General features: G+C 38.2%; 1 long non-coding RNA gene across 1 annotated transcript in view; it reads right to left on the bottom strand.

The window, feature by feature from the left end:
- Positions 1–12,275, bottom strand: part of LOC144334808 (uncharacterized) — an 816,293-nt gene extending 804,018 nt beyond the window's left edge. Inside the window, exon 1 of the long non-coding RNA XR_013405048.1 lies at positions 11,977–12,275. This is a non-coding gene — a long non-coding RNA (uncharacterized LOC144334808). The remainder of the gene's footprint in view (positions 1–11,976) is intronic.
- Positions 12,276–12,673: the final 398 nt, after the last annotated feature.

The raw sequence follows: 12,673 nt of genomic DNA, 5'->3' as shown, positions 1-12,673 counted from the left end.
GTTTTTGACTTTTTATTAATAGTCATTCTGACTGGTGTGATATGGTATCTCAGTATTGTTTTGATTTGCATTTCTCTAATGATTAGTAATGATGGGTATTTTTAAATGTATTTGTTGGCTACATGTATGTCTTTCTTTGAAAAAGTTCTGTTTATGTTCTTTTCCCTATTTTTAATAGGGTCGTTTTTGTTTCATGAATACTTAAAATTTCTTAAAGGTCCTGGATATTAGATCTTTGTCAGATGATTAGTTTGTGGACATTTTCTTCCATTCTGTAGGTTTTCTGTTAATAGTTTTTTTTTCTTTGTTGTCCAGAAGCTCTTGAATTTAATTAGGTCCTACTTGTCTATTTTTGTTTTGCAATTGATTTGGTGGACTTAGTCATAAATTATTTGCCATGGTCAAATTTAGAATGACATTTACTTGGTTTTATCCCAGGGATTTTTATTGTTTTAGGTTTTACATTTAAATGTTAAATCCATCTTGAGTGAATTTTTGTATAAGGTGAAAGAAAGGGGCCCAATATTAATCTTCTGCATATTGCTAGCCACTTATCCCATCACCAATTATTGACTAGGTAGTCCTTCCCCATACTGTTTGGTAATCTTTTAGTCAGAAATCAGGTGATTGTAGGCATGTGGCTTTATTTCTGGGTCTCTGTCCTGGTCCATTAGTCTATGTGTACATTTTTGTACCAGTACCATGCTGTTTTGGTTGCAATAGCCTTGTCGTATAGTTTAAAGTTGGGTAGTAAAATGCCTCAGGCTTTGTTTTTTTTGCTTAGGATTGTTTTGGGGATTCAAGCTTTTTTTGGTTCCTTATGAATTTTATGATATTCAAGAGCAAATAAATATATTTACGATGGTGATAGTGCCATCAATGACTAAGGTTTTGGAAAATCTCTCCAAATTGACAGGATGACAAAAAGGAGGGAGTCATTAAATCAAGTTTAGCCTAAAGCTGCCTCCTTATATATTTTAAGTTTGGCCTAAATGTTTCTCTGTACATCATAAACTATAGCATAAATTGAAGTGTAAACAGACTGTAATCTACTCTTGTGCCAATCACTGAGTTTTGGCCAATCAAATGTGGCCAAGTGTTGACTGTGTTCAATTAAGACAAATGCCAAGCTGTAACCTATCTGGCTGTTTCTGGATCTCACTTTCACTTTCTATAAGTCACTTTCCTTTTTCTGTCCATAAGTTCTCTTCCACCATGTGACTGCACTGGAGTCTCTGAGCCTACTCTGGCTTGGGAGGTTGCCTGATTTGCAAATCGTTCTTTGCTCAATAAAATGCTTGTAAATTTAATTTGGCTGAAGTTTTTCTTTTAACACAAGCTACCTTTATCCAGAACAGTTTTAATGTAGGCAACGATTGAGACACTTTGAAAGAATTCTACTCTTCAACTAAAGTTTTTTTCTACCCTAGAATGGTTGGCCTCTTTCCCAAAATTTTAAGGCACTTAGATTGTAAAGCACAGCATGCTTTTCTCATACTGACATATACCTAATGTCACTATGCCATCTCAAAAACGATATATATCAAATTTTATCCATCCCTCTCCTATTTAAAAAATCTTCTCTTTTATTTATTCTGCCAAGTTACTTTGAACGTGACTTCACAAAGTTTTTGGAGAGTCAATTGAGGTACTATATAGGGACTTACTATGAAAACATTAAAGCACTAAGTAAGCAAATGATGCTATTTTTGGAAAAGAGTGCAGTAAATTATGTGAGATCATGTATGTTGAAATACATTCTCAAGCAGCACAAACTATTACAAGTACAATATAAGTGTTTTACATGCAAAACAATTACCAGTAATTTCTTTCTAAAAGCACTAAGTCAATCTTCAAAGAAGACCTTGAGAAGAGTCAATACCATTCTAATCTTCTTCTGTTATTTGTAGTCACATCTGCCTTTCGCATGAGAACATACATTTATTTTTTTAGGACAGGGCTCTGTCTTACTCCCTTATCTGTTTCCTCAGCACAATGCCTCACCCACAATATAAGTGCAAAAAATTTAAATTTGTTTTTTAATTTTAAAAAATTGGAGGAATTTAGTAGATCTTTAGTATATGCCACTTATATAGAAGCAACAAGAGAATTTTACTTCCAATCTAGCAGTAATATCAAAGTAGATAAATTATAAAATTTGATTTTTTGAGCCTATGAGAGAACTGAGGTCACAAGGTAACCCAGTAAACTGAAATCCAAAGAATGACAATATTTTCTATAGAGACCATTAGCGGCTTAAAGTATAAAGAATACAAAAACATTTACAGCTTTTCTAAAAGAAAAACCTAGAGAAATAAGAACATAACGAATGAGCAGATAATCCCCTCATTGTTATGAAGTTCATAAATTGGAAATGCCTTATAATGAAGTTTTAAATTATTTGTGAATTTTGATAGTTTTAGGTGTAGACTGTGATAGTTATAAATTTATTTTGTAAATACCAAAGAAACCAATAAAATAAGAAGAAATAGTAGTTTAAAAAATGTATGAAAAAAATAAAAGGGTATACAACATAATTAATTTATCGAAAATAAGACACAAAATTAGGAAATGAAGAAAAAGAGTGTATAAGAAGTGTATAAATTAAACATCAAGAGAGTAGACTTTAACTCATTGAGATAGAGACTAAAATGATGGTTACTAGAGGCCAGTGTTGGAAGGGGAGCATGAGAAAATTTAGAAAAATGTTGATCAAACGAAATGAAATTTTAGGTAGATAGAAAATATTCAAGAAATGTATTATACAATAAAATGACTATTGTTAATAAGAATGTGATATAATCTTAAAATGGTAAGAGAATAGATTTTAAGTGTTCTTACTACAAAAAATGTTAAGGATGAGGTAACTCATAATTAGCTCAATTTAGCCATTTTACCATGTACACATATTTTAAAACATCATGCTGTACATGATAAATATATACAATTTTTACTTGTCAATTAGAGAAAGAAGTAAATTATAAAAAATCCAAACATATCAATAATTAAAATAAATGCATCAAAGATTCCAATTAAATGGGATAGCATAATAATAGATATAAAACAAGATTAATTATGTGTTTGTAAGGTACAAATAAGTTGAAAATAAAAGGATGGAAGAAAATTACAATATGAACACTAAACCACAGGAAGCTAGTGTGACCTGCTAATAACAGACAAAATAAAGTTCAAGGTAAAGAGTATTATTAGAGCTAAAAAGCCCACTGTTCTGCAATCAAGGAATAGTTTGACAATGAAGAAAACATAATGCCAAATGTATATGTACTCTATAACAAAGTTCCCACATATAGAAAATGGATTTAACAAAACTATAGGGAACTAGAGACAAATCTCCAAATCATGTTTGAAGACATTAAGATGCCTCTCTCAATAATAGATAAAACAAATAAAAAAATTCATGGAAATGTGGACGCCATAAACTGAACCTCAGTAACCTGAACTCACCTCATGAGTTATCATAGATAAGCAAATAAAACCAAAATGAGATACTACTGGATACCCACTGTAATAGAAAAAATAAAATAATAATTGACAACACTATTTCTAGAATATGTGGAGCAACCAGAACTCTCAAATAAAGAGAAATGAGATCTTAAGGGTTTCTTTTTCACAGGACCCTTGTCTGCCTTGACTGGAAAAGTGCCCATGGGAACACTGCATGGTGATGGAAAGATAATCTGTCTTGATATTCTGTCATCAAATCTGATTAAATGTTACATTTAAGATTTAAATCTTTCATAGTATGTAAATTACACTACAATAAAAATAATAGTCTTAAAATGCATTTAAAATGCATCCCTCTTTAAAAACTTAATTTAAAGTATTTAGAGAAAGCTGAAAGGAATGGTACAAGCTTGACTTTACAGATTAGCTCAAAATAGTGCTATGAAGAATGAGTTCCAACCTTAAATACACATTTATGAATATGAAAGACGTCATTACTTCCTTCATATGGCAGACAGTCTGCACCATGTCATATATGCATATACTTCTGCCCTATTTCTCCATAACTTGAATTTGCTTGAAGACAATGCTAGTTTTTTTGAGTGCTGAAGCTAGATCATGTGCTTATAGAGAACCTGTGACCTCCTACCTTAGATGTTTTCAGGCAGAGGGCTTGATTTTCATTTAAATTATTCTCCCAGTGAATATATTAACTGAACTTATTCTGCTGAGGTAATCAAATTATATGCCATATACTATATAATATATACTATTAATATATACACACACACAATTACTGACCACTGATTATATGCCAGGCATTTCACAACAAATTTATCTACCTTTTCAATATAATATAATATAATATAATATATAATATAATATAAATTTAGCATGATCTTTTAATAGAAGATTATTTTGTCCCTTAAAATGACAAAAAAATGATGCTCCAATCGGTAAATGCTTAACGTATCATAGATATTTTATTAGTAAGTAAATAAGTCTAAGAAAAAAATTAGATTCAAACCTGGTTTTGCCTTATTCTAAGAATATGTGTTTATCCCTATTTATATATAACCTCCCAAACGGTAAACACACTACCCTTGAAGAATAAAATTGACTATCCTGTTTTACACACTTTTGTATCCCAAGCATAAAACATGTCACTGACAAAAGAAAAATCACATATAAATATTTCATATGTTGATCTGTACAGAATAGAACACACAATAATTGAGGGAAAAAAAGACAAAAGCAAAGAGGAAAAAATAAGACATTTTGGCCTCAAACAGGCAATGCCATTTCTACAAAATATGGGGGAAACAGAGCTTCTTTGCTTTATTTTTTCCTTTAATCTTTTGATCCTAAGGTCAGGTCCTTAGAAGAGTACCTGTAAAGACTTCAAAGGCCTATACTTGAAGTAAACATTGGAACAACACCTATTTCTTCTTTCAGATTAGAATGAAGGAGTGTTCATTGCCTTAGCTGTTCATGAGATTCAAAAAGCGAGAAGTGTATCTCTAAAAGGTTTGGAGCTGAAATATAGTGGAGTCTGTCATTTTTAACTTTCTTTAGTATGTTTATCTACAAAAGAAACAGAAGTATACTTTAGTAAAAGTTTAGAGTGCCCATAACCTTGGGATAAAAATATTTTTAACATTTTCAAATATGTTGGATTTATTTTACTTTTCAATTTTTATTTTCAAATCAGAGGGTACATGTGCAGGTTTGTTACAGAGGTATATTGTGTGCTGCTGATATTTGCAGTATGAATAAATCCATCAATATTTGAAACCTAATTCACTCATACTTATTTTACTATTAACATAATAATTTGCTGAGGAAAATAATCTCAGCTCAGCGTTGGAATTGATATATTTTACAAGGTAGAAAATCAGTTTGTCATAAAATTTAGGGGAAAGTTACTAAATTTATTCAGAGTATTACTTATTATTTAAAACATTTTTAGGATCAAACTTTAGCATATTCAAATTTGACAGATGATTTTGAGACAGAAAATCTATAGGATATACAAATTTACAAAAAGTTAGATGGTAAAGCCCTCTTTTTTTTTCCAAAGCAAGAAATGTATGCAAATATTTTAAAAATCCTTTGTCAGTAAAAATGAAGAAAACAAAAATCAAAAGAAGAATGATAGTCTATATCTCCAGTGATCATATGTGATGTGGCAACATTTACAGAAGAAGTGTGTAACTGTGTTTAATAAAAAACATGAGGTATTTAATCTCTAGATTAAACTGTCAAAATGTCTGTGATGAATATTGCTTTTGGGAGAGTTCAATACAGACTTTCACAAAGGGGTCTTTTATACCTCTCTAGTTATGTAGTCAAGCCAGGCTGACAAAGCAGTTAGACCATATGAAAGTCAGCACCAAATTGACTCTGGGTATCAACAGGAAAGTTCTGAACTTTACTCAGCACATCATAGTTGATTAGTTAGTTGGTTAGTTAGTATACAGCCTTGACAGTCCAAACCAGGTATCCAGGTACTACTGGAGATAAGCTTAAAGCTGTTCCAATCCAGCTACAATACAATTCTAACCTATGTAACATTCATAATATAAGTTCTGACTTTAAGATGCTGGAAAATAAACAAGAAATTAAATCCAAAATAAGTAGGAGGAGTATGGGATACATAATAAAAAGAAAAATCAATGAAAGAGAATAAAATAATGAAAATTGACAAACCCAATATTATTTATTTTAAAGGATGAATAGAATATATAAAAAAATAGGATATACATAGAAAATGTATTACACAGAAAAGAATGGAAGATGCACACTATCTGATTTCAAAGCTCAACAAATAGCTATAGAGGTCAAGAAAGTTTTGTATTTGTGTTAGGGTAGACAAATATAATAGACTCCATACCTAGATCTACCTATATATGATCAACAAATTTTGGCAAGGCAATTCACTGGGGAAAGGAAAGTATTTTAAACAAATCATGCTTGTGACTTGAATAAATTGTTCAGAATCAGTCGAGCTCAGAAAGTGGCTGACTTCATGGTCTAATTTCAATCATGTCTTTCATTATATTTTTTGAATTAAAGGTAAATTGAAGGTTATATAATACACACACACACACACACACACACACACATATGCATGTCTCACACGTCCATGTGAAGAGACCACCAAACAGGCTTTGTGTGAGCAACAAGGCTGTTTATTTCACCTGGGTGCAGGCAGGCTGAGTCCAAAAAAGAAGTCAGCAAAGGGTGGTGAATTATCATCAGTTCTTATAGGTTTTGGGATAGGCGGTGGAGTTAGGAGCAATGTTTTGTGGGCAGGGGGTGGATCTCACAAAGTACATTCTCAAGGGTGGGGAGAATTACAAAGAACCTTTTTCAGGGTGGGGAAGATTACAAAGTACATTGATCAGTTAGGGTGGGGCAGAAACAAATTACAATGGTGCAATGTCATCAGTTAAGGCTATTTTCACTTCTTTTGTGGATCTTCAGTTGCTTCAGGAGATCTGGATGTACACGTGCAAGTCACAGGGGATATGATGGCTTAGCTTGGGCTCAGAGGCCTGACATTCCTGTCTTCTTATATCAATAAGAAAAGCAAAACGAAATAGTGAAGTGTTGGAGCAGTGAAAAATTTTGGGGGTGGTGTGGAGAGATAATGGGCAATGTTTCTCAGGGATGCTTTGAGCGAGATTAAGGGTGGCGTGGGAACCTATGGTGGGAGAGATTCAATTGAAGAAAGACTTTGGGGCAAGGGGTGATATTGTGGGGTTGTTATAAGAAACATTGGTTGTATAGAATGATTGGTGATGGCCCGGATTTGGTTTTGTATGAAATAAGAAACTAAATGTCTTCCATTTAGTTTAAGTCCAAATAAGAGAAGGAGAAAAACAGGTATTAAAGGACTAAGAATTGGGAGGACTCAGGACATCCAATTAGAGAGTGCCCAAGGGGGTTCAGCATAATTACTTGCTTGGTTGGCGAGTTTTTGGGCTCTATCCTCGACAGAGTTCTCCTTTTTAAGTTGGAGGCTGAGCTTGGTAAGGTGTGTTTTTAAAAGACCATTAGTCCTTTCTACCTTTCCTGAAGATTGAGGACGGTAAGGGGTATGAAAGTTTCACTGAATACCAAGAACCTGAGAAACTGCTTGGGTGATTTGACTGACAAAGGCCAGTCTGTTATCAGACTGCATAGAAGTGGGAAGGCCAAACCAAGGAATTATGTATGACAGAAGGGAAGAAATGACCACGGTGGCCTTCTCAGACCCTGTGGGAAAGGCCTTTACCCATCCAGTGAAAATGTCTGCCCAGACCAAGAGGTATTTTAGTTTCCTGACTCAAGGCATGTGAGTAAAGTCAACTTGCCAGTCGTGGGTGGGAGCAAATCCCTGAGCTTGATGTGTAGGGAAGGGAGGGGGCCTGAACAATCCCTGAGGAATAGTAGAATAGCAGATGGAACACTGAGAAGTGATTTCCTTGAGGACAGATTTCCATGATGGAAAGGAAATGAGAGGTTCTAAGAGACAGGCTAGTGGCTTATAACCTACATGGAAGAGGTTATGAAATGACAACAGAATAGAATGGACCTGTGAGGCTGGAAGGAGATATTTTCCTTGGTCTAAGAACCATTTGCTTGTGTGGGAAGAGATTGATAAGTGGACGTTTTAGTTGGGGAGTAGGTGGGAGCGACCGATGAGAAGGAGAAAAACTGGCCATGAGGGACAGAAGTTGGAAGTTAACTGCTTCTTTAGCTACCTTATCAGCATAAGTGTTGCCCTGAGCAACAGGATCTGATGCCTTTTGATAGCCCTTTCAGTGAATGACTCCAGTTTCCTTTGGAAGTAAAGCGGCCTTGAGAACAGTTTTTATTAAAGAGGCATTAATGATGGAGGACCCTTGTGTACTGAGGAAACCTCTTTCTGCCCATATAACAGCATGGTGGTGCGGGATATGGAAGGCATATTTAGAGTCAGTATAAATATTGACGCTTAATTCCTTTGCAAGAGTGAGGGCTCAAGAAAAGGCAGAGTTTGGCTTGCTGAGAGGTAGTGGAGCGGGGCAGAGTGGTAGCCACAATGATAGATGTGGAAGATACTATAGCATAGCCTGCCTTTGCTGATGTGTGGTGATTAGGTCTGGTGGAACTGCCATCAAAAAACCGAGTGTGATCAGGGTGAGGAACAGGAAACAAGGAAATACTGGGAAATGGACTGAATGTCAGGTGGATCAGAGAGATACAGTCATGGGGGTGAGGGCCAGCCTAAAACAGTAAGGTCAAGTTTGGACAGAAAGGCTACAGGGCATGGTCCTGGCTCTTGTGTAGGAATTTTGACCACACAGTCCTGCACTTTGACTGTGTGTAATGAAAAAGGGTTGGGATGAGTTAGGGAGAGCTAGTGTGGGGGCAGCTTCTAGGGCTGTTTTTAAGGAACAGAAAGAGGAGTGGCAAAAGGATTTAGGATCTATGGGGTCAGCGAGGTTTGCTTTTGTGAGTTTATATAATGGTTTAGTCAGGATGGTAAAACTAGGTATCCAAAGGCGGAAGTACCTAACCATGCCTAGGAAGGAAAGAGTTGTTGTTTTGTAGAAGGGTTTGGGGTTTGGGAGATTAGCCAGACACGATCAGCAGGGAGAACACGTGTGTTTTCATGAAAATTATGCCGATAGGTAATGGATGAGGAAGAAATTTGGGCTTGACTGAAGTAATGGGGGCTGTCTGTGAAGCCTTGCGGCAGTACAGCCCAGGTAAGTTGCTGAGCCTGGTGGGTGTCAGGGTCAGTCCAAGCGAAAGCAAAGAGAGGCTGGGATGAAGGGTGCAAAGGAAAAGTAAGGAAAGCATGTTTGAGATTCAGAACAGAATAATGGATTATGGAGGGGTTGTGCAGGGAGGTATTGAGGATAGGAGAGTCTATGGGTTTGGCACCACGGGGTGGATAGACAAGACAGTTTGGTTGATAAGGTGCAGATCCTGAACTAACCTGTAAGACTTGTCCAGTTTTTGGACAGGTAAAATGGGGGAATTGTGAGGAGAGTTCATAGGCTTTAGAAGGCCATGCTGTAACAGGCAAGTGATAACACGCTTTAACCCTTTAAAGCGTCCTGTGGGATGGGATATTGGCATTGAGCGGGGAAAAGGTGATTAGGTTTAATGGAATGGTAATCATCCGTTGCCAAGGAGGGAGTAGAGGTGTGGGGAGATACGAGGAGAGGATGTGAAGGAGGCTTTGAACTAGGGGAAAAGGCAGCAATGAGGTGTGGCTGTAGCCCAGGAATAGTCAGGGAAGCAGATAATTTAGTTAAAATATCTTGACCAAAAAAGGGAGCTGGGCAGGTGGGGATAACTAAAGAAGAGTGCATAAAAGAATGTTGTCCAAGTTGGCACCAGAATTGGGGAGTTTTAAGAGGTTTAGAAGCCTGGCCGTCAATACCCACAACAGTTATGGAGGCAAGGGAAACAGGCCCTTGGAAAGAAGGTAATGTGGAGTGGGTAGCCTCCATATGGATTAAGAAGACAGGCTTACCCTCCACTGTAAGAGTTACCCAAAACTTGGTGTCTTTGATGGTCCAGGGGCCTTCCGAGGCGATTGGGCAGTGTCAGTCTTCAGCTGCTAAGCCGAGAAGATCTGGGAAGGGGTCAGTCAGAGCCTTGGGCCAGTTGGACATTTCGGTTTCCAGTGGGGTCCCGCACAGATGGGACACAGCTTAGGAGGAATCCCGGGCTGCGGGCATTCCTTGGCCCAGTGGCCAGATTTCCAGCACTTGAAGCTAGATCCTAGGGGAGGAAGTCCTGAAGGAACGCCTGACCGCTGTGGCTTAGGCATTATGAAGTTTTTGTGTGCTGGAGATATGGCTGGGGTTTCTCTCACAGCAGAGGCAAGTAATTGCAACTCTTTATTATTGTACACCTTGAAGGCGAGGTGAATTAAGTCCTGTTGTGGGGTTTGAGGGTCGGAATTTAATTTTTGGAACTTTTTCTAGTGTCAGGAGCGAGTTGTGTAATAAAATGCATATTGAGAATAAGACAGTCTTCTGGCCCCTCTGGGTCTAGGGCAGCAAAGCACCTAAGGGTTGCTGCTAAGTGGGTTATGAACTGGGCTGGGTTTTCTTCTTTACCTTGGGTAGTTTCTTTAAGTTTGTCATAATTAACAGCTTTGTAAGCTGCCTTTTTAAGCCCTTCGACTAGGCAGGAAACCATGTTATCTCGCCTAGCTATACCCGGGGAATCTGCCTGATAGTTCCATTGGGAATCTTCTCGGGGAGCTGCTCTAATGCCTTCCTGGAGGTCTGGCTCATGAAGCCGGTGGTTATCAGTGTGAGATTGGACTAGAGAAAAACTCTTTCCCGTTCATCTGGGGAGAGGGTAGTAGTTAGGAAGACATTTAAGTCACTCCAGGTTAAATTGTAGGACAGAGTTAGATATCAGAATTCCTGTATATATTTAGTGGGGTCTGATGAGAAAGAGCCTAAGCGCTGGCTGATTTGGGAAAGGTCCGATAGAGAAAAAGGCACATGTACCCTGACTGTGCCTTCAGCTCCAGCCACCTCTCTAAGAGGAAATTGTTGGGCAGGTGGGGGAGAGCTGGTCGCAGAATGAAACTGTAAACCAGATCCAATATGGGGAGGGGAGATAATAGAAGGGTTATAGGGTTGGGAAGCAGAGGCTGAAGAAGAGTTGGGACTTGGCTCAGCCCAGCCCTCCCAGCCTAGGGAGAAGGGGAGAGGTCAGATGAGTCTGTAGAAAAGGATTCAAAGGACTCAGAGCTTGGGGTGGAGACTGAAGAAACAGACAGGAGAGAAAGAAGAAAGATTTGGGAAGAGTCACAGTGGGAGCGGAGACTAGGGATGGACCAATGTGTAAAAGAATGCCTGGATGTCAGACACCTTAGACCATTTGCCCATTTTTCGATGAAAATTATCTAGATTTTGTAAAATGGAGAAATAAAAAAAGTGCCATTTTCTGGCTATTTAGAACCATTATCAAGTTTGTATCGGGGTCAAGTAGCATTGCAGAAGAAAACAAAGCCTTTAAGTTTTAGGTCAGGTGTGAGTTGAAGAGGTTTTAAGTTCCTGAGAACACAGGCTAAGGGAGAAGAAGGGGGAATGGAGGGCAGAAGGTTGCCCATAGTGAAGGAGGTAAGTTTAAAGAAAAGGGTAGAGAGATGGAGATGGGGGGTGGGGAGCAGCCCTGGGCTGCAATGTGGGTGAGCAGCCAAAGCAGGCATCCCCACAGTTGACTTGCCACCAAGGGAATGTGGGTGAATAACCAAGGCAGGCATCCCCACAGTGATCAGACACCAATGGAGTGTGGGTGAATAATCAGGCAGGCATCCCCGTAATGATTAAACACCAAGGTAAGTCTGTCTTCCTGAGTCTGTGACCGGCGCCAGAGTTTTGGGTCCATGGATATAATGTGTCTCCCTTGTCTCTACTAAAGAGGAAAAAGAACTGGAATTGGAAAGACAGAGACTGAAGGGTAGTGAAGAGAGGCTGGAGAAGAGAGTGAAAAGTCCGCTTACACAATTTGAAATTGGTGATATGTTCCTTGGGCTGGTTGGTCTGAGGACCCAAGGTTGTAGGTGGATCTCTTCATGGAGTGAGGGTGAGGACAGAGTACTGGTCTCCCAAAGGAGTCCCTCTGACCCGGGTCTTCGTCACCAAATATCTCATGCATCCATGTGAAGAGACCACCAAACAGGCTTTGTGTGAGCAACAAGGCTGTTTATTTCACCTGGGTGCAGGCGGGCTGAGTCCAAAAAAGGAGTCAGCAAAGAGTGGTGGATTATCACTAGTTCTTAAAGGTTTTGGGATAGGCGGTGGAGTTAGGAGCAATGTTTTGCGGGCAGGGGTGGATCTCACAAAATACATTCTCAAGGGTGGGGAGAATTACAAAGAACCTTCTTAAGGATGGGGGAGATTACAAAGTACATTGATCAGTTAATCTGGGACAGAAACAAATTACAATGGTGGAATGTCATTAGTTAAGGCTATTTTCACTTCTTTTGTGGGTCTTCAGTTGCTTCAGGTGATCAGGATGTATACACGCAGGTCACAGGGGATATGATGGCTTAGCTTGGGTTCAGAGGCCTGACAATACACATATGCATATATGAACACACACACATATACTTTACAGTAGTTGTAACTTCTGTGTAGTTAGTGACTGGGAGAGGGCAAAAGAGGCACCTTTGGAATGCTAGTAGTGAAATATTTGTGAT

Source organism: Macaca mulatta, chromosome 15, assembly GCF_049350105.2.
Source record: "Macaca mulatta isolate MMU2019108-1 chromosome 15, T2T-MMU8v2.0, whole genome shotgun sequence".
Classification (NCBI taxonomy): Eukaryota; Metazoa; Chordata; class Mammalia; order Primates; family Cercopithecidae; genus Macaca; species Macaca mulatta.
The sequence above is the reverse complement of the archived record's forward strand: the minus strand, read 5'-3'. Positions and strand labels throughout refer to the sequence as shown.